This window comes from Leopardus geoffroyi, chromosome C2 (genome assembly GCF_018350155.1).
Source record: "Leopardus geoffroyi isolate Oge1 chromosome C2, O.geoffroyi_Oge1_pat1.0, whole genome shotgun sequence".
Lineage (NCBI taxonomy): Eukaryota > Metazoa > Chordata > Mammalia > Carnivora > Felidae > Leopardus > Leopardus geoffroyi.
This window is the reverse complement of record NC_059333.1, coordinates 28,282,606-28,308,624: the sequence shown is the minus strand read 5'-3', so window position 1 is coordinate 28,308,624 and position 26,019 is coordinate 28,282,606. Positions and strand designations below refer to the sequence as shown.

General features: G+C 38.9%; 2 long non-coding RNA genes across 2 annotated transcripts; both read left to right on the top strand.

Annotated features, from left to right (window-relative positions):
• Positions 1-340: 340 nt before the first annotated feature.
• On the top strand, positions 341-6,644 carry LOC123610705. The gene is made up of 4 exons (XR_006718259.1): positions 341-527; positions 1,816-2,151; positions 2,936-3,355; positions 5,515-6,644. It is a non-coding gene; the product is annotated as an uncharacterized LOC123610705 (long non-coding RNA).
• A 560-nt stretch (positions 6,645-7,204) lies between these two features.
• Positions 7,205-15,322, top strand: LOC123610704. Its single transcript, XR_006718258.1, has 3 exons — positions 7,205-7,341; positions 14,308-14,667; positions 14,816-15,322. It is a non-coding gene; the product is annotated as an uncharacterized LOC123610704 (long non-coding RNA).
• The last annotated feature ends 10,697 nt before the right edge of the window (positions 15,323-26,019 follow it).

The window sequence follows — 26,019 nt, the reverse complement described above, 5'->3', positions numbered from 1 at the left end:
GAGCCTGCTTTGGATTCTGTGTCCCTCTCTTGCTCTGCTTCTCCCCCGCTCATGCTTTGTCTCTCTCTCTCTCTCTCTCTCTCTCTCTCTCTCTCTCTCTCAAGAATAAATAAAAAACACTTAAAAATTTTTTTAAAAAACTCAGGAAAAAAAGAAAACAAGGTAGATAAAACAAATGTGCCACCATTTTGATAATCTTTAAATGTGGGTGACGGGCATTTATTTGAGGGATCATTTTATTATTCTCTCCCTTTTGTGAATGTTAGGAATCTTTCATAATAAACACATTATAAAAATAGGTTGCCCTGTCTTCTAGCTTTTGTTGTTCTTCCCCTTTACCCAGGATGAGTCTCAGCACTTCCAGCATTGGGCTACCTACTAATATATGGATCCTTAAGTAGCATTGGGCATCTCCAGTTCCTAGTTCAAAGCCATCTTTGAAGGCCTCACTCAGGCCACCTCTGCTGAGTGGCTCAGAAAAAAACAAACAAACAACAACAATGATTTCTCCCATCTTTGGGTACTCAGTACATGACTTATAATTCTTTTATGGTTTGTGTACAATTTACTATAATTATTACTTCTCTTTTCCTCTTGCTTGAGTGGAAACTCCTGTAGATTGGACATCGTATCTTAATCGTCTTTCTTTCCCCTTACTCATCACAGAGTGTGACAGAGTCTCCATCATGTATGGCCCTTAAAAATGTCTGTGGGATGGTAGCATTATCAGTCTTCATGTTGCTTAGTACCTAGCACAATGGTCATGTTTGTGAGCTCAGTAAAGATCGCTTGAAAAGTATAGTTTGGCAGCTAATCTGTGCAAATCACATTTGGCTATAGAACTATGGAACTAGGCAAAACTTAAGTGTATTTGTTTAGCTTAACCTAGTTACTAGAGCAATTTCCGAAGTCTCCTCATTCATTTCAGGTATCAGGCATTTGATTGAAGAGAGAGCCAGCAGAAAGTCATTTGGAGAATGCTGCATAACTAGTGCTCATTCTGGTGCAACACACAGTATGACTATCCACGAAGCGCTTTTTGATTTACCAGGCAGTCTTTTGACAGAGCTCTTGTCCCTTCAGGGAGGTGTGGGTGGTAGAGCTGGTGACATGGGACAGGGGAGCAAAAAAAGTCACTCCAAATAAAGCAGCGAAGTTCTCCTGTGCAGTTATAATGCGATTCCATGAGGTAAAGACTTGCTTTTTACATTTACTTTCACAGAGATTAATTCCACAAATCTTTGTAGTAAGAAAATATTCTAGGGGCAAAACAAACGTGATACTTTCTAGAGGCCAACTCTATATACAAATTTAGACTTTGCTAAAATAACGAGTTATCATGCAAGCCAATCTTGACAAGCTTTTAAAAATCGGCAAGGAAAATATATTTCATTCGTTTAAGTTGGCTGTCAGAGTCCAGTCTCAATACATGATTTACTTGGGCACGTGGCATGTGTTTTGAAAAATCAACCTCCTTTGGGAATTGTCCTCTTAAGATATTTATTCAGAGATGTGCAAGCTGTCAGTGAACACGACGCTTGAGCCAGAAATGGGCAAGTCTGGGTAAAGTGCAGTGGTTATGTAGTTTTTCTGTGTGTGTGTGTGTGTGTGTGTGTGTGTGTGTGTGTGTGTGTGTGTTTGACAGTTTTGGTCAAATATATAGGTGTCATTTCCCTCAAGTAATCTTTATCATCTGTTGCCTCGGCTCATCTGAGGGTTCATAATTGTGTTGTTTCTCTTAGGACCAAGCTGAGAGTATAATGTTAAGCTTAATATAGAACTGTTCGTAGGCTTTTTTCTCCCCCCATCCCACAGTTTCACCATGTGCATTTGTCCAAAGAAGGCGACAAAGTATTTTACAATATTTGACGACAGATTGTGACTTCCCACTTTACTGGCTTCCTTTGCCCACCCTGCAGCAGTATCTTCTGTGTTCCTTTAACCTGCAAAGTAATGACGGTGGCTGATTGCATTTGATAAAGATTTCACCTTTCTGGAGCAATTCTTTACTAAGAATTTTAAACTTCGTTATTATAAAAACTAGGGAAAACTACAGCTTGGGCATTTATTTTTTCCAGGCAAAATTCATTTGTCATGATGAAGGATTCCTCAGTTCTAACGACTGAATATGTATAATAGATATACCTGGAGGTAAGTTTGCTTTAGGGTAGGAATAAAGCTTCTAGCTCCTCGAGGAATAATGTGCCTTTGATTTGGAATACTTGGACACCCCTATGAGCATAAGTTAACTGAATATTTTTGTTACATTTAAGCCCCATTTTCTTGGGAATATAAACTCTGTATTTGTTATGGGACTTACGTATGGATTTGTATAGTCTATGACAGGTTGATCTTTGTGATTCAAATCACTCTTACTTTTGTGGGAAGTACTGTGCCATTTTCGATATGGTTATGTAAGTTATACAGTTTAACAGCAGAATTACATTCATTCTCTCAGTGAATAGTATTCTCCTAATAACAGCATATTTAAACCTAGATAGAAGTTTAGTTATTGTTCAAGTTTCATTTATTGAACAGAATAAGGACAAAATGCTGTTAGAAATTCAAAGAAAATCTTATGAAGTATACTTAGAATCTATACTGTAAACACTGTGTGTATGGCATCCTTGGGACTATGCAATGAAAACAGTGATGAGTAAACAATAAAACAAAAGTAAATCCATTTACCAAACCCAGAAAGGTGAAAGCACTTGATGAAACACAACTCCACAAGAAATCTGAAGTGCTGATAGAACTGTTACATAACCTTCAATTTATTTTAATAACGCTGGAAGGGCAGATGTCATAGCTGTTCCTGGAAATCTTTTTGAGGTTTCCAGGATGTGTTCCTATTACTTTTTTTTTTTTAAAGCATCTACTATATTGTGCAACCTGCAACCAGCATTGACTAATTTATATTATGTTTCCTCTTAAGGCTGACTCAGGATCAGTTCTCCTAAAAGAAGTTCAACTGAGTAGCATGTAGGAATCATATGCAAAGAAGCTTCTCGATGCAGGACAGAGCACAGCCTCAGGAAGGTCACACAGGTCAAGCTGATTACCTCCTCCAGCTCTGGCAAGCAGAGGGCTCAGCTGGGTTACCCAAGTTCACAAGGAGCTATTGACATTCAGCTTCAGCTCTCACTCATTACAGATCAGCAGGGGACTGTCTGGGCCTTAGGTTAACTCTTCCCTGCCCTCTTTCAAGATTGCAGTGAGGCTAAAAATGAAAAGAAGCTGCACGGTAACATGGACACAGTTTATTCCTGGTTATTATTCAAGAAATGAACCTTTTCAACCAATATCTAATAAACCTCTTCCAAGGGAAACAACAATCACCTTTATCATTTTGCAAGTAAATATATTTGTCCCACATTTGTTCATTATGCAGTAAATGTTTATTTTGGAGAAGGATGGTAGTGGGGAGGATGTTTTATCTTCCCGTGGATTATTCCCACTTCGGCCTTTGAGAAAGGAAGCCCCATATGATTTCCAAAAAGATAATAGCATTTGTAACTCTCTGTCACTTAAAAGTGCAGGTTTCCCCTGAATTCTTCATGTAAAACTAACCTCGGGGAAAAGCATAACGACCCATGACCTGAGAAGCGAAGTTTTAGGAAAGTTTGGAACCTCTCTATTAGGTTACAGCTCAGAGCCCTTAGTGGTAAGCAAGTTCCGAACTTCAGGCTTTGATTTCCTGCTGACACGTTAGGATCTTCCAGAAGTGACTTAACCTGTCTGCCTCTATAAACTCATTTGTAAATTGAAAATAATAGTTATTTTTTAATCCATAAAGAATGTCTTTCCAGTAGCTAGGGGAAGTCTGTTAAATTCGAGGGTCATCTTTACCTTTGTTAACTCTCCATTCTTTAGCATTCTACTGGTCCTGGCACACACATTATGCTGAATCCTTGGTTCTCTTCTTTTAATTACTCCTGCAAATGGCTGAAGATTTCACATAGTTGAGGCCATTTTTTATTCTACTACTATATGTAACAAAAGCAAGTATCAAGCTTCCTTCAAGGGCCTTGCCCTTGCAAGACCCAAGGCCTACCTTTCAGGAGCTTGGAGTTTAGCCAGAAGACACAGAGTTAGAAAACAATGTGTTCACTTCTAGAAAATCCAAATGAATGATTCAAACTCCAGTTAGGTGAGTTAGGAGTTACCCAGTTAGATTTCTGACTATGTCAAATGACCTACCTAACTGCCAAATTCTACACTTGACGGGAGGAAATAAAAAGACTGCTTATGTAGATTCTCAGAATCATGACTTTAATCACAAATGCAAACAGAAATCCACAGATCTACCTTTTACTGTAACATTCAACATTGTTGACCGTTCTGTCTATGATGGAGGTTCTAGGAGCTGTTCTGAATTTAGTGTGAGTGAATGAAGTAAATCGGGTAATGCTAGTCCCAGATGATTATTAGCTCTCTACGTTTCTGTCACCATATTCTTTCATTCGGTGATTTTAATTACCGCCTCTCCCCTCCCTTGGTCTTAATCTCTTTCCAAATCTTCCACACTAACAACCAGCCCTCTTTCGAGCTTCAGCTCTATTTCTGCACTGGCCTTGTCTGGGTTCCCAACCGGCATTTTCAACTCAGCTATTCTGTAGTAACACCTTTCCCCAGACAAGCTGCTTCTTCTGACTTGCTTTTTGCTGCGCGTAGTCACCACCCACCCAGTCAGTCAGGCTCTCAACTTCAGAGTCATCTTTGATTTCTCTGTCTGCTTGACCCACACAATTTCTCTTCCATCAATATCTCTTGAATCTGATTTTCAGATTTTACACGCCTGTTACCAGATCAATCTTCTGAAAACAAAACTGTCACTCTCACACACTCTGTCACGCCCTTCAGGACCACAGGGTGACTTCTAAATTCCTGAATGTTACCTTTAAACATCTGTAATCTGGTACCAGTTTGCCTCTTGTCAACCTTATTCCTAATGATACCCTATGCTGTCTTGATAGCCTCCTCCGAAGTTACCCCATTCCCAAACATGCTCCATATAGTACTGCCTTCTCCCATCTACACTTCCTTCCTGTACAATCACTATCCTACAATTCTTCAAGAACTAGTTCAGATGTCCATGAAACTGTCACTGATTCCTCTTCCAAATAATCTACCTTCTGATAGATAGCTTTTAAGTTCTCCTTTTCTTAAAGACTTTAACATTTGCTATCAAGACCATCACTACTTATGAATGTATATTGCTTTTAAGTTCTAAGAAGATACAGGAGATTGTGTCTCGTTGATGTTTGGATCTTCCTCAACACCTAGCACAAAGCTTTGTAGAGAGTAGATGGTTAATAATACTTATTGTGAAGACAGTATGAATGAAGTAGAATTAAAGGCTACCTTTTTCTGAATAGTTTGAGATATTTAAAATTTTTGAATGTCAAGACTGTAATAAAATTCATTTTTGCTCATCATTTCCTGTAGTCACATTTCTCAAGAGGACAGATAAAAATCTAATTTCTTTTTTTTTTTTTTTTTTTTGACCTGTAGAGTTAAGGACAACAGATGGCTTATAAATGAGGATTAAAATTTAAATGTGAAGAGTTAATAACATCAAGAGTGAATATCCCATTGGATTGCAAATAGAATGGGAAAAATCAAATAGTGTAATCATACCGTTCTCATTTGACTCTCCATTAATAACTTGCAGTAACAAAGTTCTCCTCAAGAATATTAACAGCAATGTCCAAGCAGGAATTTCTGTGATCAGATCTATGCAAGAAACCAAGGGAAAGAAATGAAACAGAAAAAGTAGTGTCTGGAAAACATGGATAATTTATTATCATATTATGGTGAGATAATTAACAAATTAAATATTAGTAAGTCAAAGACAAAAAGAAAAATGAGTTTTATTATCTCTCTGTATAAGAAGAAAGACTAGCCTGCGTGGCTCATGGCAGGGGATACAAGAAGAATATGAAGTTATTGAAGAGGCTGATGGAAAACTATCTTTTTGGGAAGGAACAGTGACAAATTAGGCAACATAATCAAATCAATGTTGTGAAAAGTACTGTAGAAATACCCACCGCATAGGCGTACATTTTGTATATCTGAAAAAAGAAAAGAAGAAAATTGAATTTTGTCTAATCACTGCTTTTAACCTCTAAGGTTGAGTCTGTCGCTCCTAGGTCATTAGAAATTCATTTGTTTTCTGCCAGTGTTCTTGACATAAAATCATGGGATTCCTATTGGGTATTTTCCTTCCCCTGGCAGGAAACTTTTTATGATTGCTCCTAGTCAGAAATGAAAAGGTCCTGTTTGGAACTGTTAGAGATTGACATGTAGGTATGAGGTTGTGACACTGATCATGACTCCAATATGTGACTTCCCCGTGGTATGTGTTTGCAGTGTCAGCTTACATTTTCTCTTCTATACTTTTCAACTGTAGTCTGACCTGGGCTTTTCCCTAACAGAGGTGACCTCACAGGAGGCTGATCCATCTGCCTTCTGGTTTTCCAGATCATAATTATGCTGTAATTGAAATTGTGCTTCATGGTAACTTGAAGTCATCATGTTCCAGACTGCCTGTAACACCTCAGTGTAGATACAAGCACCATTATGCTGATCTCGGAAATCTGGCATTGCCCATTCATCCTACATCTTCATTTCAGCGGACTCATGTTATTATAAGTATTGCTTCAATGCTAATATGTAGGAGACTTCATATTAAGTCACCTGTGAGCAGTCTGTATTGTAACAAGCTCTTCTGGTGATTTTGAAACATGCTAAGTTTGAGAGTCACTGGTTTAGGTAACTAACAATAACTACTGGAACAGTCAATCCCCAAATCTCAATTGCTTAACACAACAAGGCTGATTTCTTGTTCACATCACAGTCCAATATGGGTCAGATAGGCTCCCTCTGTCTTGCAGCTGAGACATCTTGAACACCTGGCTTCCAAATTGCTGAGGAAGGGAAAGACATATGTAAGATTGCTTGGGAAGAGTTTATGGGCCAGGTTTGGGAGCGGCTTACATCACATCTGCCCACATCCTGTCGGCTAGAGTCTAGTCACATAATTGCAACATCCTACAAGGACGGCTGAGAAATGTAGAGGGGCACATGGTTATTTGTGAGAGTTAACAGTTGGCCACAAGCAAAATCAGAGAAACAGTATATTACTTCCACTAGGCAGATAGGTTGTTCTAATTTTTTTTATTTTATTTTTTATAGAATCCGTGAACCCCCAGATACTAAACCATTGCCTTGAAAGCCATCTTCCTACTTATAGTTGACCCTTCAACAAGCATAAGGTCTCTTCATTTTTTTCTGAAGCTTTATTATCTCTGACTCAGTCTGTGGCCAGACTAGAGCCAGGTAAGATATAGGCATAGACATAGAAATACATGGACAAATAGACATAGAAATAAAAGAGCTGGTTAAAACTGTCCTGAAATGAAAGATTATTATCTCCCAAACTAAAGTCTTTCCACCCTTGATCTCATTTCCCCAGAGGTACCAACCTTGAGCCAGGTATAGTTCTTCCGATATTTAACTCTGTAACTCTCAGTGAGGAGTCAAAGATTCCACTCTCACAGAAGCCAGGCAGTTGGTGTAAACAAAGAAAGCAGGGCATAAGTAACATACCTGGAAGCCTGTAGAATGTTGCCAAAGGCATAGCACAGGCTCCATCTAAGGGAAGCCTGTTTGCTAGCTCTGGCCGATTGCTCCCACGGAGGAATGCAATTTCAGTGTTGCTAGATCTTTCTTACGTTCTTTTTTTTTTTTTTTTTTTTTAAAGATAAATTAGAAATCTGAATGTTTTGGCTAAGCTTCTCAAGTTTTACAAACATTATATGGGAAATAAACAACAACAACAAAAATGGATTCTTGCAGAATTAGCTTATGGGCCATCAACTTGGAACTCCTGTGCTAAACTGCACATTCATACCTCTATTTTACACTAACCACTTAAAATTATTTAACAATTATAAACCCTCAAATTTATACCTTAAAATATTTATTTTTCTATATGGAAGCTGATGAATTAGCTAACTTATACTCTCTTAACTTCCAGTGGACTTCTGCCCCCTTAAATTTTTGTCACGTGATTACTAAACTTCATGTTTTATTCATCAAAATCGATATTCATTACTCCGTAGGTCCCATTATTAAGATAGAAACATTAGTGCTTCTTTACACAATGTTTCCCACTTTTTCTCTATACTTACTTAGCTCTGTAAACTATGTCATTATTTTTACACTGACCAAATTCGTACTATTTAAATTCTGCATTACCGTTATAATTAATTAAATATTTAACCATTTATCTATACTTTATAGGCTAGAATTCAGACCCAATAAGTGTTTTCAATATTCTAATTGCAGCAATTATTAACCACCATGGAACATGGTAGAATGATATAATTTTATCTCACTAAACGTGGGCCACTTTAATCGTGAAGGTCAAGTGGATCTTTTTCCTTCCACTCCATGAGGACCTCAAAGTTATTCCACATTGCACCTTTCTTCATATTTGGTCCAAGGCTTCCTTATAGAGTTCTTTGATCTTCTGTGAGCTTCTAATTTTCTGTTACTTTCGTTTATTTAAAGAGGCAGCATAAACCTTTATTTCAGCCCCACAAAGATCCTGCCTTTTAGCTGCATTATATGTCAACATGAAAACATTGTGGTTAAAACCTTCCATATTCATTTCCCAAGTTTGACCATTGTTTCTTCTCACTTTCCACAGAGCCTGCTTTGAAGGAGTCTCTTCACTGTAGTTCTGTGTTGGGTGTACTATTTCTTGGATCTCATGGCTTCCCTTTTTTCAATTTCTTTTCTGTTGTTTTGAAAAGAAACCACAGCTGTTTTTTTTTATAAGAAAAGGTAAATGAAGATAACTCATTGTGTGTTCAAAAATGTCTTTATTTTATACCCTCACATTTTTACTTGTCCTCAGACTGAGAACGCTGAAGGATATAACTAGTTCCTGTTGGTATAGATATGAATACCTCATCCTATGCCCAGTTGGCACTCGGGCATTTCTTGAGCTCCTGCAAATTTGCTTCTTCTTCTCTGCCTCCTGCTTAATGTCTCCCACTTCTGTTCTCTTTGTTGGGAATTTCTCTTAGGATATTGAACCTCTTGATTAAGTCTCCATATCTATTAATTTTTCTTTAACATACATATGTATAATATATAATACAAATATATATAATATATAACACAAAGTATATTTTAAAAAGTTATATATTATAAATTAGCATGCATTTTTATATGCATTTAAATATATTACATATATAAATTTCTACACAAAGCTACATATATATTAATCATACATGTACAAGGAAACTTAAACTGAGGTGGTCTAAGATCTCGGTAGCCTATATAACACACTGAAACCTAAGTCAGGGTCAATGCACTGGAATCCGAGAAAATGAAACTTAAGAACATCTAATCGCAAACATCCAACTAGGCTTCCACAAATTGGGCAACTGATTAAGCGGTAGCCAATCAAATAATTCCCTTACTTTGCTTCCATCTGCAAAAGCCCTTCCCAGCTTGTCAGGGGAACACTTTGTTCGGTGCTGCCTAATTTGAATGGATGTCTGTGCAAAGAAAGTAGTGTAAATTTTAATGTGCCTCAGTTTACCGTTCAACATATATAACCTATATATTTAATCTTTGAGGCTTTGGCTCTGGGTTTCAAATTAGAATTATTTTGACTTATATTATTTTTAAAAATTTGCCATTCATACATCTAATTTCCAAGAATGTTCATTTTCTATTTGTGTATTTTTCATAGTGATCTCTTCTTGATGTGCTAGGGTTTTTAAACTCACGAGCTATGAGATCACGACCTGTGCTGAAACCAAGAGTTGGACATTTAACCAACTGAGCTACCCAGGCACCTGAGCCTTATTTCTTAGGCTTCCTTGTCAATTGGATAGATTCCTCCAGCAGAAAGTACAGGTGGAAGACTGGAGGGTGGGAAGAAGAGAAACCAGGGTATTTATCACTGTTTGTGTGTCCCAGGCAGCTGTAGTATCGCAGACAGCATTTGCAGAAGTGGCAGTGCCTTCTTCATACCTCTCCTGCCAATCCGTCCTTTCTTCTACAGTCTCAGCTTCAACTGGGGAGGCTTGCGGCCATTTCAACTTCTGCTAGAAGGTGATAGATTTGGGCTCTGTTAACACTCCCTTGTCCTTTGGCTCTTCTAGCCCTTGGGAATGGTAGAGGCTTACCGCAATTGCCAATCTCTGAGTTGCATCACCGTCTCAAGATCTTGGGCATTTCCAGTTCTTCCCATGATCGGGATAACCCATTCTCTGTAGCAGTTGATTTCTCTAGTTGAGGATAACTTTTAAAGGTTTTCTTTAATTGCCACACAATTCCAGGCAGAGAAAACCCACCTTTGCTATTATATTCCTTTTAAGGTTTTTCTTGTTTGTTTGTGTTTGAGAGAGAGAGAGAGTGCAAAAGCAGGGGAGGGGCAGAGAGAGGGAGAGACAGTCCCAAGCAGGCTCCACACTGTCAGCCGGAGTCTGATGCAGGGTTCGAACCCACAAACCGGGAGCTCATGACCTGAGCCAAAAATCAAGAGTTGAATGCTTAACTGACTGAGCCACCCAGGTGCCCCAAGGTTTTTATTTTTCTGGTTAGACACTGACTGGCATTATTCCACAGCCTTTTGTTTCCCTCTAATCTGTTGATTTCTTTATTTAGAGTTTTTCCAGAACTTCACCTAAGAAGGGTCCTCCCTGAAATACAACATTCTTCAACAAGTGTATATTACCGTTGAGTGTGTGGCTTCCTCCACCCTGGGGGTACACTTCCCTGCGATCCCCATCTGCTTTCATTTCCTAATTAGGCCACCTCTTGTACTTTCTATAACCCCCCATTTATGATGTTACCAATTCATTCTCTTTTAAACACCTTACTGTCATTTCAATGGCGGGGGGGTGGGGGGCGGAGATGACATCGTGCACTCGGTTTATTGCCTAGTCATAGGAGTTTTTCGTTAGCAATTTTGGTGATTTGGAGACTGGAAACTTGGCAATTTGGGGAGCAATTTTATTTATACAAATTTACTTTTGTGAAAAACAACAAGTCGATAATACTTATTTCTGTATTTAAAGGCGAGGGGCTAATCATTTTGAACTAGGCAAAATTAGGGAGGGATTTAGGTGAGCATTTTCTGACTTACCCCTTCATCCATGTCCAATTACATCTTCAGAGCAGAGGCCCCTCCTATTCGATGTTTCTGTGTATTGGCAACTGCCTCTCTCGAGGTTACATGGTTTAATCGGTTATTCTGTGAACACACCAAAACTATTCAATTTGCTAATTTGGTCCTGCAGTGATTTGAGTATGTCCCTTTCATTTAGCCACTCTGTTATGACACAAACACGATTATAATGTAATAAGAAAAGACATTTCCTCCGCACATTTTCTTTAGTTGTACATTGAACTGAAAACATCCATCTACTTGGGAAAGTGGAGAAAATTACCTAACAACCAGATAAGGTATGGATTCAATCATTCCTAATGATTTTATAGTGGCTACAAAATAGTGGTCTAAATTTTTAGGATTGAATCTACTACAAATTGAGAAATTGATGCCTCAATGTTGTGTATTTTGAATATTTGGCAAAATTGTAACATACAGACATTCTAACTGGTTTCCGTGCCAGAAGAAAGCTGGATAAGAACTTGTATGGAATGGACAATTATCGGGGCATCTGCTCAGTTAACACTGACTCGTTTTCTCTGAGAAATTCACCCCTAGTTATTCTTTCTTTGTGTGTGTTGCTTTGACTGCTAGCAACTGGCCCAGAGTGGACACCTGACCATGCTGAGCCAATCAGATTCTCTAAGAAACTGATTCTCAGAGGCATCTCATTAGTCTATAAACATGGCTAGAGACACACAGCATGTAAAATGTCCCTGGGTGAGCTATCCATCTTCCACTATGTAGAAAGAGAAACAGAGAAATGACAAAAAGCAATGATGGAAACCAGCAAAGAGAATTGTGGAGATAAGAGACCATGGAGAGAGAGAGAGAGAGAGAGAGAGAGAGAGAGACAGAGTCACTGCCTAGCAGCTTTTATTTCTGAGTCCAATTCTTTTAGAGGGGTGGAATTTGTGAGACCCTCTTGAATTCTTATAATGAAATCTCCTTTTCGCTTAGGCTGGTTGAACTGGTCTTCCACTTGTCATCAAAAGAGCCTAAAATACAACAGAACACACAGAAGACTGGGTTGCCTGTTTACCGCCACTACGTGAATAAAAGAAAAAGAAATGCAGGCTGATGGGTTTACATCTGTGTAAAGAGAACAAATTGAATGCACTTTTTTTACTCTGGTTCTTAGTTGGCTTTCACTGATTTTGTTCTTTATTAACACATAAGAAACGCATCTTCAACAATTTGCATAATAAGTCCTAAGCAAGCCTCTAATTCCTGAAAGTTTAGCAGATTTACTTCATTTGGTTAAAGTGTTAGAAATTTGTGTTATATTTTATGTAATATAAATAAGTTTTGATAAAAAAGTGGACTTTTGATAAAACTCATTAAATAGTTTGAATGAGCTTTGTAGAATCAGCATAATGCCTGGTAAATAGCATAGGTGCTCATTAAACTATCAGCTCATGTTTCCTTTCATTCTTCAATTAGAAAATGTTTCATTGATTGATTGCTGCATTGCCTCAAGAAACAGATGGGGGCGCCTGGGTGGCGCAGTCGGTTAAGCGTCCGACTTCAGCCAGGTCACGATCTCGCGGTCCGTGAGTTCGAGCCCCGCGTCGGGCTCTGGGCTGATGGCTCAGAGCCTGGAGCCTGCTTCCGATTCTGTGTCTCCCTCTCTCTCTGCCCCTCCCCCGTTCATGCTCTGTCTCTCTCTGTCCCAAAAATGAATAAACGTTGAAAAAAAAATTTAAAAAAAAAAATTAAAAAAAAAAAAAAAAAGAAACAGATGAACACCAAAAACTATAGGTAGTCCTGGGACTATGGACGTCTTAACTTCAGGAAGGAATCCAGTTAGAACTGCAGAGGAAACAGACTGAGATAGATATTTTCAATACTTCCTGCTAAAGACTGCAAAAGAAATTTACAAGAGCACAGGGGAGGGACAGCTCCTTGGCTGTGAGGGCAATGGGGGCAAATTTGCCAGTTGTACCCTCAAAACAAGTCCTTTACATTCTATAGTCCCAGTTTATTATTTGTACAATGAGGCTAATAAGAATTTCTCTTTGGTTCCTGTCATGGTTAAAGGAGATAATAAAAAATTGGTGCCCCAGGAATATTAACACTACCTAGAGAATTTGAGGAAAAGCCACCACTGACAGGACACTTGAACTGAGTCAAGTGTTGAGTGAGTCATGCGTAGTTAGCAGTATACATTTTCCCAGAAGAACATTTTAGAAACAAGAAGCAGTTTATATGAGAGCAGCTCCTCCCCAGTTTCCAGGTAAAGTGTCTTCAAGCAGTAGGGAAAAGTTTTGTGTGGCCCCCTACAGAAAGTGCTGGAAAAGAGTGGCTGGGGAGACAGGTTGGGGCTCATTGTGAAGGGCCATCTGCGGAGATGGGTTATTCCCTAAGTATAGGAAGCCAACAGGGGTTTTAAGCATGAGTATGGTGATGTCGGGGAGGAAAACTTTTCCCTCTACCTAGCTTAGTTTCACTGGCTGAGGCCTTGTAAATTGGACTAACAAAAGACAAATTAACAAGAGAAAAGCAAACAGAAGGGTATTCATGTGTGCTTACACATGGAAGTACCCAGGGATGAGTAACTCAAAGGGGTGATTAGAGCTTGGGCTTATATGACATCTTAACAGAAGAACAATGCATTTTTGGAGAAATGACAAGACAAAGGAAAAACAACTTTGAGCTTTAGGGAAGCATATTGGGGGAAGGCAAATGTATTGGGGAACTAATGGAAGATAAAGGCTAGTTGGAAACATTTGTTATGTGGGTTCATCTGGTGCCATCTCTGGGCTGATAAGGATCTAGAGTTGTCTCTAGTGATTAACTTCTGTCCTTCCTGGTGGAGAGGAGAGGAGAGACATATTTACAATTTATGTCCTGCTTTTAGATAAATAGGGGGAGGGCATAGAGCTTTTCTTGTATCTGCTTTTTCTCAATTGCCCTCAGCTCAAAACAATCTTTATACCAAAGTGGCATATTTGGAGGTGGCATAGTCTGCTACCCTTTAGCAATCAAATTCATTTTTAGGATAATGAACTGCAGGATTTGTGGAGAAAGCACTAGAAGGAGAATGGGGAGACATCCAGTTTAGAATTCTCAAGATAATAATGCACCTATACTCTGTGTGTGTTTCTTAGGAACCATTTATTCTCAAGACCCAAAAGGCTAATAATGACTGCTGTGGAAAAATACTACCTTCCCAAAAGTGCTTATGGATTTAAAGATCATCTTAAATATACAGAAGCAGAAACACGTGAGCTGAAATATAAAGGAAGAGAAATATTAAGTGTTTTTGAAATTTGTACGAAAAATTAAACATGCAGATGGATAAAGTGACTCAGTGAATGCAGCTGTTTAAGACGGTGGAGTGGAGTGATTGATTGCTGCTTGCTGGAGCCCAGGGCTGAAAGCTATTTAGCCAAGCTGAGCAACATGAATTGTCTTATTACACGAGTACAACAATTTGCGCCCTCAAATTTTTCTTCCTACACTTTATGGTAAGTTTTAGTCATGCGCTTAACTTGGGTAATAGTTATAAAGCCATGAAGCCTGTGGTCCAGTCTCAGAATGTACCGTTGTTAAAGAAAAACTCAGAAACTAAAAAGTCATTTCAAAATAATCAAATATCTTTATTTCTTTTTCTAGAACACCACAAAGAGAACACAAGTCTACAGCATGACTTTTTAAATCCATTTCTACTCTAGTTTCACACACTGCGGTTTCCCCCATGTTTCTCATTTCTGAAGCTTCCTGAGAGCTTTCCCCAGACCCAGTCTGGGCCCTGTTTTTGTTTGTTTGTTTGTTTGTTTTCTTTCTACCACTTTCCTTCTGAATGTGCATGACAGAAGTTCAGAAGAAACAATCTGGAAAAAGAGGCTTTTCCTCAGATGGCAGAAGGCATTGGGAGACACTCAGAAAGAAATGGCAAATCCTCTCCAGCAAGCAGGAATGAGACAATGGCGGGGAACATTCATATGAGTGATTTATCTATATTAGTAAATTGGACCAGAGTGAACCAAGTATGAGAAATAGGTTATACCAGACAAGAGGATCAAAGTGAGGTATGGGATAAGTTGACATATACTGTATAAGTTTAATCTTTGGTCTGATAAACTTTACCTCACTCCATTTTTTTTTTAATTTATTTAGAGAGAGGGAGAGAGCACAGGTGAGGGAGATGGGCACAGGGAGACAGATTGAGAGAGAGAGAGAGAGAGAGAGAGAGAGAGAGAGAGAATCTCAAGCAAGCTCCACAGTCAGTACAGTGCCCAACTCGGGGCTCGATGTCACAACTATGAGATCATGAACTGAGCTGAAATCAAGAGTCTGATATTTAATCAACTGAGCCACCCAGGTGCCCCTCACTCCATTTTTCATATTAGCTTGATGAGAATGAAGCATCTGAGGTATTTATTACATTTTCACTCACTTATTTGGATAAGGTGTGATTTTATTTTCCTCAAGTCTTTAGATGGGGAAATGAGGAAAGACAATTTGTAACAATAAAAAATAATTAATATTTATTGAGTGCTTATTAAGGGCCAGCCATTTGGTACACAATATCTTATTTAATCCTCACAGAGACCTCTGACAATGTGCTGTTATCTCTACTTTACAGATAAAGGCAACTGGCTGTACACTGTTTAAATAATTTGCTCATGATGGTGGAGTCAGAATATGAACCCAGGCATTTTTAGTCAAGAGTTTATAATTTAACAGTTGTGTTGAGAATGTGTCGTAAACTTTTTCTTCCACGTTAAGTCCTTGAAAGGGATGGAAGGAAGAGAAAAAGATCATAAAACACATGAAAGTTATTGTCGTTGTCTTACTTCATGATACCTCCTCTGAGTTGTTAGCTTTTATAAAAATGAGACTAAAATTCTTATGAATATGAAAATTGGCTAATCTTAGAAAGACCTTTACTAATGGCTAATAGAATGAACTAGCATTAATAACATCTTTGCGAGGAAATAACTTTAAAGACTGATTTTATTTATTGATTTTTTTCAACGTTTATTTATTTTTGGGACAGAGAGAGACAGAGCATGAACGGGGGAGGGGCAGAGAGAGAGGGAGACACAGAATCGGAAACAGGCTCCAGGCTCCGAGCCATCAGCCCAGAGCCTGACGCGGGGCTCGAACTCACGGACCGCGAGATCGTGACCTGGCTGAAGTCGGACGCTTAACCGACTGCGCCACCCAGGCGCCCCTAAAGACTGATTTTAAATGAACAAGCATTTCTTGAATACCAGTTTTGCCCTGTATTTTGGAATTCAACAAGAAGTGTAAAACCTTGATCTTGTAATCTGGGATCACATATATAAAATACATAGCACATTCCATTGTTTAACAGGTCAATTAGTACTGATTCTCCTCCCTGTTCTCCTTTATGAATTAAGATCTAGTTGGGGAAGCATGACCAACATATGTGACATATACATAAACTAGTGAAGTATGATTAATACAGGTGGTACAAACTATATTTTAAGTGGAAGTGAGCAGTTAGGTAAGACTTTCTAAGAGAAATGGGCACTGAATTGGGATTTTACCTCTGGGGAAGATTTGCTTAGTTGAAAAGTTCAGAACTTACTTTAAGAAGATGAAACAATTTAAATGTATGTAAGATTAAATATGAGTTTAGGAGAGCATTGAATGTATTTGATTGGCTGAGTTAGACTTCTTTCTTTAAGAAAAATCCCATAAATTTCTAGCAAATGATATCATTTTAAATCCTTTCACTCACTAATTTGGGTTAAACACCATAATCATGATAAATGCTTTGGTGGCACATTATCTCAAGTGAATTAAACATTATGAGTGGAGACATCTGACCCCAAAAGAGATTTTGAAACAAAACAAAGGTACTTATCAAACGTTTGGTTCTACTCCCAAGAAACCTCAGAATCTGACTGAAGGTAAGTATTTTAAACATGTTTCTTAGGATAACAGCCTGGATTTTAGGAGTCTTTCAGGTCACTTGGAGAAGGGACTGTCAAGATAAGAACATTATCTTAATATCTGATCAGGTATTATCTGTCCTTACAAATACAAACTTTTCCCCTTGTCCTGAAATATTAAATTGATCATCACATGCAACTTTTACTACTCAATGTATTACCCTGGAAGTCACATACACATCGGAATGTACAGTTTGTGACAGTGATTAATGAAACACCAGTGCATTATGAGGCACCAACTGTCTGTCGCCACACATTTTTGTTAGTTTACAGTCTTGGCGTTTCTTCTGTATTTTTAAGGGAACGATTTTGTCAAACGAAAGCCTAAATCTTGGGAGTGACTTTTTAGTTTAGAAGAGAAAATTGGATCTTGCTAAAGCTGAGATGTATAGTCATTAGTCGTGCTGCAGTATATCTTGAAAAGACAACAGAATTACATCTCAACATTTATGCTGCCGTTCTGTATTATGCAAACTTGCAATATTCTGCATGATGCCTAGCACATTCCAGAGGAGAGAAGAGCCAAAGATGATAACATTTTAACGACATTAGGGCGTATGAATTTATTTTTTACACAATGCACATTGGATAAAATACATAATCTTATTAGAGCTAATTGAAATCACATGCCAAAAATGGAACTATAGTTCATTGTCTTTAACTTGTCCAAGTGCCATTTAATACCAAAAATTTTCACAATTAACTTGATTACTTATATATTACATTTGGTGCCTAGTGGGTATCAAATGGAACGATATATATTAAAATGTTCTGTGAATTAAAAAGCACAGAACAAAATACAAGGTTTTCCTAATAGCAGCTTTCTTGGACTCGTGTGTTTTAAGTGAAAAATGTGGTATACATGTGGTATTTTTTTCTTGTAAATCTTCGTTTGGCTATTTTAAAGAGTGATTCCAAATTATTGTCTTTATCCAGTCTATTGGTGCTACAGCTTTCACAATAAAATATGAAGTGAAATAAAAAAAGACCTAAAATTAAGATACTTTATTGATACTTTATTTTTTTTTTCCCTTTCAAAATAACTGGGAAAGAAAGGTAAACACAACTAAAAATTCAGGCATAAACTGCTTAAAATGTACTTTATACATATTTAAAGGTAATACCGTAAGGTCGTTAATGCCTCATTTTGATCTCTGCAAATACATGGCACACAATGCTAGGAAATTGTCGGCACCCTGAGTCTTAATGTCATCAGCTTCTAACGAATATAATCATTTCGAAGCACAACACAGAGAAAATGGCACCAGTGGGCATGACTGTGTGCAACAAGCAATAAAATTGACACCTTGGTCTTTAGATAAGACCAGCACACATTTATTGCTCTGAAATAAGTCAAATTCTTATGAACCCAACTTAAACTTAAAGGCATGTTTCCCAACACATTTAGGTTTGCCAGATTCCATGGCCCATATTTCTTTAACCTTGGCAAATCAGCCTATTGATCTTTCTCTTGCTACACCCTCACGCATGGCTTTCTTCCAGTTCCACACTCTGGTTGAAGTCTTGTTGGCAGAGCATTCTGACCTTTGGGACACAGCCCTGGACACCCCGACCCTAGTGACCTGACCTCTTGGTAAAGGAACTTCTGACCTTTGGATCTCAGTCTTTCAGGATAGCTAGGAGGCAGTTCTCATTTGAAATCTGAAACCTGCCAATTTTGCAACCACCCGGTGAAGGTCACTGGGTTCTAGGTGGGCAGTATTTTTGCTTGATTAATAACACCAGCTGTGCCATTTTCTAACAGGAAGAACTGCTATACTGGTCTGAACGTAATTTCTGACTATTGGAAATTCTCCATTTATAGGAACTTCTGTCCTTAAATTCAAGGACTTAGTTAAAGGGGTAAGCAAACCCAGCGGGCAGTCCTCTTTGATGTGCAGGAGCTCAGATATGCAAAAGTCTTGATCAGCAAATGCTTGAAAAGTGCTTACTCTCCTCCCCTTGGGATTGGCCATTAACTCACTTCGAGGCATTCTCAAATAAAACTGTTTTTCTGGTTGCTTCAACTTCAGTCAATAAGTGGCTTTTCGTCAGCAAGTGTGAAAAACCCTCCACCCAAAATCGCCAACGTGAACTCATTTAGCATTTGTTAGGGACAACCCTTTGGCATCCACATGGGGTTCCCAGATACTATGGTCTTTTATTTGTTCTCTCTGCCTTCAAATTTCTTCCTGATTCAATAGAACCTATACATAACTGTGTTTGAAATCATCAAAACTCACTTCATTTCATGACTCAAGAGCTTTCACTGGGGACCATGTTCCACCTTGGTCATTTTCTCACCATTATTTCTCAGCATTACTATTATTTCTCAACATACTCTCCTTCAATATGTTTCAATGTTACTTATCTACTCCTCGTATCATTATTTTTACCTCCAGTCATTGTTTTCCCCTTCATTCCATGACCTCCATTTGCATTACACCATTAACGTTTAAAATCCCCTTCCTCCAGAAACTCTGACTTGGTTTACTTACATGTGACCCATCCTCTTCCTATTCATTACATCCTCAGTACAAATATATGAAATTTTACTTTATTCATAGGTATGTGAAATTTAACTATATTAGATTTAAGCTATTCTTTAAAAATAATGACAATATTAACTTCCATTTTCCAAGTCTCACCGCCTTCCTTCACATGTCACTTTTTGTCATAGCAACAGCTTTCTGATAAAGATATTATTTCTTTTATAGAGGAGAAAACTGAAGTTTCAGGAAATACCACAAGGTCACCTAAGTAATAAGTATAGGGTTGAATGTGAACTCAGATTTATCTAAAAGCAGAACATAAGCACCTAATTACTCTGTTGTGCTTCTGGCTACTTCAATACCTAACCCTCATTAAACACCTAGTAGGGGCCAGACTAAATGCTGGAGACAGTAAGAATGGAGTTCCAGCCTGCCCCCATGGGCAAAGAGATAAATGGTGAAATGTGTTGCATTACCTAGGTAAATAAGGAAGACTCACCAAAGAAGGTGACAGATCTGAATCTGAAATGAGAAGAAGGAGCTTGTCAGGCCAATGAGGGAGTGGGTGGCTCTCCAAGTGAAGGAGGTACAGATACAAAGTGTAGAAGCAGGAAGGGTCTTGATGCCCTTGAGAACACAGGAACTCGGGTCAGGATTAGTCACAGAGGAGGCTTCAGAGGCAAAGAGGTTTATATCCCAAAGGGCTTGTGGAAAGTCTGAGGAGGTTGGACTTTATCCTCTGACATCTGGTTGCCTTTGTAACTGTACTTTCTGCCTGATTCTCTCTCCTGATTAAATTGTAAAGGCTGTGAGGACAGGGTCATTATCATCTCAATTGTTTGTATTCCCACCAGGATGATCCTTCAAGCAGAAAGGGATCCATCTGGCCATTGGAGACCTTGGATTCCTTGATGTTTTTGCTTAGTGTAAACCTGGTACCATCAAGAAGTACTATGTATCCTTATTCTGGCAAGTGCTGGATGGCTTTTGAGCGTGTGGAGTCCCTATTCCAAAAGTTAGGTGACTATTGTTTAGTGACGTGATGCTTATGGAATCTGTATTAAAGGTGTGATATAAAACAAAATGTGAGAGAGCCTTTGAGAGAGTGAAAATGGAGGGGATGAAATGGAAATATACATCAAGAAATAAAACAGGGAGCGAAGGGAGGGAAAGACATCATTTATCAACACTTACCAGCTTTGCTTTGGAGAGGGACACTATTTTTATTCCCATTAAAATAAGATCACTCCTCTGCACTAGGTCAGTGTGAAAAAAAAGGCTTCAGAAAGGAAGTAATGTAAGTTGAAAAGTGAGTGGGAAATCAGAAAAAAATCCAAGGGTTGGACCAGTAATTCTGTGAAGGGAAGCTTAATGTGGGTGTGTTTTTAATCTGTCATAGAGATATTATCCCTTCTTGCTAATGAAGGGGATGGGTGGTCTTAAAGATATTTATAACCTTGTAGTTTGGGACCCATGCTGTTTTAACTGTGAGAGATTTCTTAGTGCTGTATGTTAAAAGACCCCAGAAAAGACGGAGTAGTAGCATTCCAGAATGCACCCTGACCATCCACCTCACATGGGATGAAGGTGTCTTTGACATTCAAGTTCCTGGCAGGCTTGATTGTAGGAAATGTGACAATTGTCCCCTTGTACTCTGGAGTCTCAACACAGTACTACGTAGTAATGCAAACTTGGGAGGTCACAAGAGAGAGAATCAAATGTAGCTAAAAATAATAAAGAAAACTGAAATAGCAGCGTAGAATTCCTTCAACGACAAAATGATATACAAAGGTTTGAAATTCAATAAATTAAACCAGGGAAAGCAAATGTTTAAAGGATGCTTATATTCTGCTTGAATTGAGACAGCTATTCTACTGCTCAGAAGTAATGTGACCCTGGGGGCACCATCAAAACTCTGGCCTCCGTTTCTTCATCTATAAGAGAGGAGAAAACATGGCACCTCCTTTTCTGCATTCCTACGAGAATTAAGTATGTTACGGGGCACAGAGAACTTGGAACAGTGTTGGCATGCAGAAAGTCCTCACTAAATGTTAGCCATTACTTTTATTCTTTCTGAGCCTATAAATCTCTTGCAACAGTATAACGATTTATAAAAGAGGTGTCATTTGAGTGTCTAATGCAATTGTTTTCAAGATGATTAAGATGATAGTTTGAACAGATTTATGTATTTAATTTTTGTAGTAGCTGTGTGTTGGTACCAGGTGTTTGAATTTTTTCTCTCTCTAAGAATATATATATTCTTCTGCCCTTTTGTCTTACCCCCAAGGCAAATAGTAGCATGTATAGAAAGAGGAGAGGGCTGACCACTACACTATTAAATTTAACATACACACACACACACACACACACACACACACACATACCCATTCTAAAACAACATTTCTCAACACATGGCACTCTGTACATCACTCATGCTTTCCCTTCAGCTGCCAAATCAGGAAAAATGGGGGGTGGGGGGTGGGGGGTGGTAAGCCCAGCAACCTACACTTTAACTTGCTAAGTGGTGATTCTCATGCATAAGAAAATTTGGACTAAATGTCTTTGAATTTTACATTGAACTAATGCTGAGTAATCAAAGTTTTATATGTTCTGCTTTATAATATCTATTTGACACTTAAATACATAAATTCCAAGTTCCAATTCTTTATAGTAAATTTATTTGTTCCTTTTTACAAATTAGACTCTTTTGGTGGCAGGTGGAATGCAAGGGTCTAAAAAAGCAGGAAGACGTGTTTATGGGTTTAATCCTTAAGACTGTTCCACCAACCTTATCGGGGTTTATGCAATGCTGGTCTGATGATATGGTTATTTTCCTCTTAAAGACCAAAAGGAAATGTGTCCTATAGCTCAGCAGAGGTGGATTTCTGTGCTGAGCTTAATTTCTGTGTCTCTGCATGATTTTGTCTCTGGGCCATCTCCTGTGGAAATGTTTCCAAGATGAATATTTGCCTCAAGGCCCTCTTCTGATAGCACCGCCAGCACGAACATCGAACATCGGCCCTCCAAACAGCCATGGCACTTTGCACAGAAGCCTTCAAGTTCAGAAGGAACTGCCTTTTATGTGTCTCATGAATATGGTCTAACCGTTCCAAGCTCTCCTCTCCGACCTTTGTCCTATTTAGTGGAGTTCAATTGTCTTCCACATTTATTTAAGCTAATGATAGAAGCATTAAGCAAAAGTTGAAAAAAGGGACAAATGGATTCATCATGAAAATGCACTGTGCCATAAAAAAGTCCATACACCAAGATGCTATTCACAGTGGGTAGTAAATTTATGAAACTCATTGCCTCAAGGTATTATATTGGCTATTATATATAAATAGGCTCAAGAAGGACTATAGCAGGTTATTAAACAAAATTGGGATGCCAGAGGCAAAAGTGGCAGGCTCATCTCTTACCTTCGGGAACATTGTGGACGTTGGCGGAACATTGCTTAGTGCCTCAGTCGTAGAAGTGCTTAACTGGGGTGTATTAGTTTTCTGTGGCTGCTGTAACAAATTACCACAGACTTGGTGGCTTAAAACAACAGAAATTTATTGTCTCACACTTCGGGAGGCCGGAAGTCTGAAATCAAAGTATTGTATCGACAGGACACGGTCCTTCCAGGGACTCCAGGGAGGAATCTATTCCTCTTTCGGCTTCTGGTGCTTGCCTTGGTATTCCCAACTCTGCTTCTGTCTTCACAACACATTCTCTGCTGTGTGTCTGTCTTACAAAGATACATGAGATTATATTTGTAATCCAGGCTAAGCTCTGCCTGAGATTCTTAACTTAATCGCATCTTTTGCCATATATGGTAATATTAATATTCACAGGACCCAGGGATTAGGATGGGGGCATGTCTTCCTGGGAGCCACTGCAGGGGGGCATCCTTATTTTAAGCATGGTAGAGTTTGTCTTATTCCTCCTGTGTCTCTGCAGTCAGGGGGCTACTCCTCTCCAAACAAATAGTTTTCATCACAGGACTGTCAACTTTAACTTTATGTCATTGTCCTCTCCATTCCCTGCATCATATCAAGTGGTGGCTCTCTGCTGGATGCTGGTAAGTTGTTAAATGAAAACAAGAGTAACTAAATATGTTTGAGAAACATTAGATCCAAAGGACACTTACCAGACTTCTCAGAGGCTTCCTATGCCAAGCGTCTTTGCGATGTTCCCAGAAGACAATATAGTATGTTCATTTCCTGTACTCTCAACCACAAACTCCCTAGCTAGTGTTCCTTAGCATACACTTTAAGAAACTATGCTTTAAAACTAATGCTTACAAGGGGAACCTGGGTGGCTCCGTCCGTTAAGCCACCGATTTCAGACCATGATCTCATGGTTCCTGAATTTGAGCCCCACATCGGGCACTCCTCTCTCAGTGCAGAGCCCATCTTGAATCCTGTCTCCCTCTCTCTGCCCCTCCCCCACTCATGGTCTCTCTCTCTCTCTCTCTCTCTCTCTTTCTTTCTGTCAAAAATAAACATTTTTTTAATTAAAAAAATAAAACTAATGCTTATAAGAATAATATTCAATCAAACTTTGTTGGGTTTTTTAAAGATTTTTTTTAATGTTTGTTTATTTTTGTGAGAGAGAGAGCAGGAGTAGGGAAGGGCAGACGGGGCAGGGGAAGTGGCAGGGGCGGCGGGGGTGGGGGGGTGGGGTGGGGTGGGACAGAGCATCTGAAGCAGGCTCTGCACTGAGAAGAGTGAGCCCGATGCCGGGCTCCAACTCCCGAACTATGAAATCATGACCTGAGCTGAAGTCTGATGCTCAACCAACTAAGCTACCCAGGCACCCCCGTTGTTGCTTCTCCTTTGGGGGACAGATGTAGGTCTACGAGCCTTCCTGGTTGTATTTACAAGTTATGATTGCCTCATCATTATTTTCATTGTTACAAAATGAGCTTGGTTGTTGACATAAGTTCTTTCTGCATTTGAGCAGATATTCTTTCCTTTGCGTTTTGCATGAAAGTCCATAACTTTCCCTGGAGCCATCCAGCTACTATAATATAAACATATCCACCATCCAAGAAAAACTGTATATAGGCTTCTGGAATTTTGCTGGCTCATTCTGGGTCAAGAGCCAGTGGTGCCTGTCAGAAACTCCCGTGTACTCGTTTTGACTCTTTCAAGTCAGGCTGCCAAGTTTACATCTTTTAAAGACTGAGCAAATCTTAAAAAGAGCACTACACCTATTCCCCTAACATCTTTATATTTTTCTCTTGGAGTCAGATAAGAGAAGATGAATACAATTTTATCACAATAGGGTTGTTATATTTTTAAGTCTTTGAGTTTTCTTTTATTTTAAAAGTTCTTTATAACTGCCCTTATATTTTCGTCATCTGGTCATTCAATACATAAATATTCTGAGGTATCAGCACCTGAAGCAGGTCTGGGATGGAGAATGATATGGAAATCTAGGTGGGATCCTTCCCTGGCCTTAAAGGCGCTCTCGGTTTAGTGGAGGGTATGCAGCATGAGAGAAATGTATATATAATGAAACACACTCAAGTAGCAGCGTGAGAAATATGTGATAACGGTGAAGAGGAGAGAAAATGAACTCTGCTTGGGAAAGTTTTGCAAAAGTAACATTTATGCCCGTTACCTGGAAAAAGACAATCCAGGATGCAAAAAAAAAACACAATATATTTGGGGGAACAGAGTCATGGATGGGTCCGGTGTACTTGGGGAGTAGTAAGAAGTATAGAATTACCAGACAGGGTAAAAAGCCTATAGAACTGGAAATAGACAGGTCGAAGACGTGGGCCAACTGTCCACTTGGGAGGAATCTGATCGCCCTGCCAAGAAGCTTAAACATCACTGTGCAAGAAATTGGGAGCTTTGGGAGAGTTTTACACAAAGGAGGGACATGATGAAAGTTTGATCTTAGAAAGATAATTCTGGGGGCGCCTGGGTGACTCAGTCAGTTGAATGTCGGAGTGTTAGTTTCGGCTCCGGTCATGATCTCAGATTTCATGAGTTTGAGCCCCGCATCAGGCTCTGTGCTACTTGTTTGCTCTTCTCTCTCCCCCTTCCACCTCTGTCCCGCCTTCTCTCTCTCTCTCTTTCTTTCTTAGTAAATAAATAAACTAAAAAATACATATTTTTTAAAAAGAAAGACAATTCTGAAAGTTAGCTCACATGGAAGATTTCTTTAAAGGGAACAACCTGCCTGATTATCGGTAAAGAAACTTAATAATACTCTGTAGAAAAGGTGAACAGGGCTTGGACGAAGAGGGTGGCATTCAAAAGAGAACTAACAGGATTTATTGACCACACGACTGATAGTCCAGTGAATGAGGAAGCAGCTGAGGCCAACTCCAAGACTTCTCTGTCTCAGTCATTTGGGCCGATGGTGAAGATAATAAACAGGAGAGTCAAGGAAAGGCATTGCC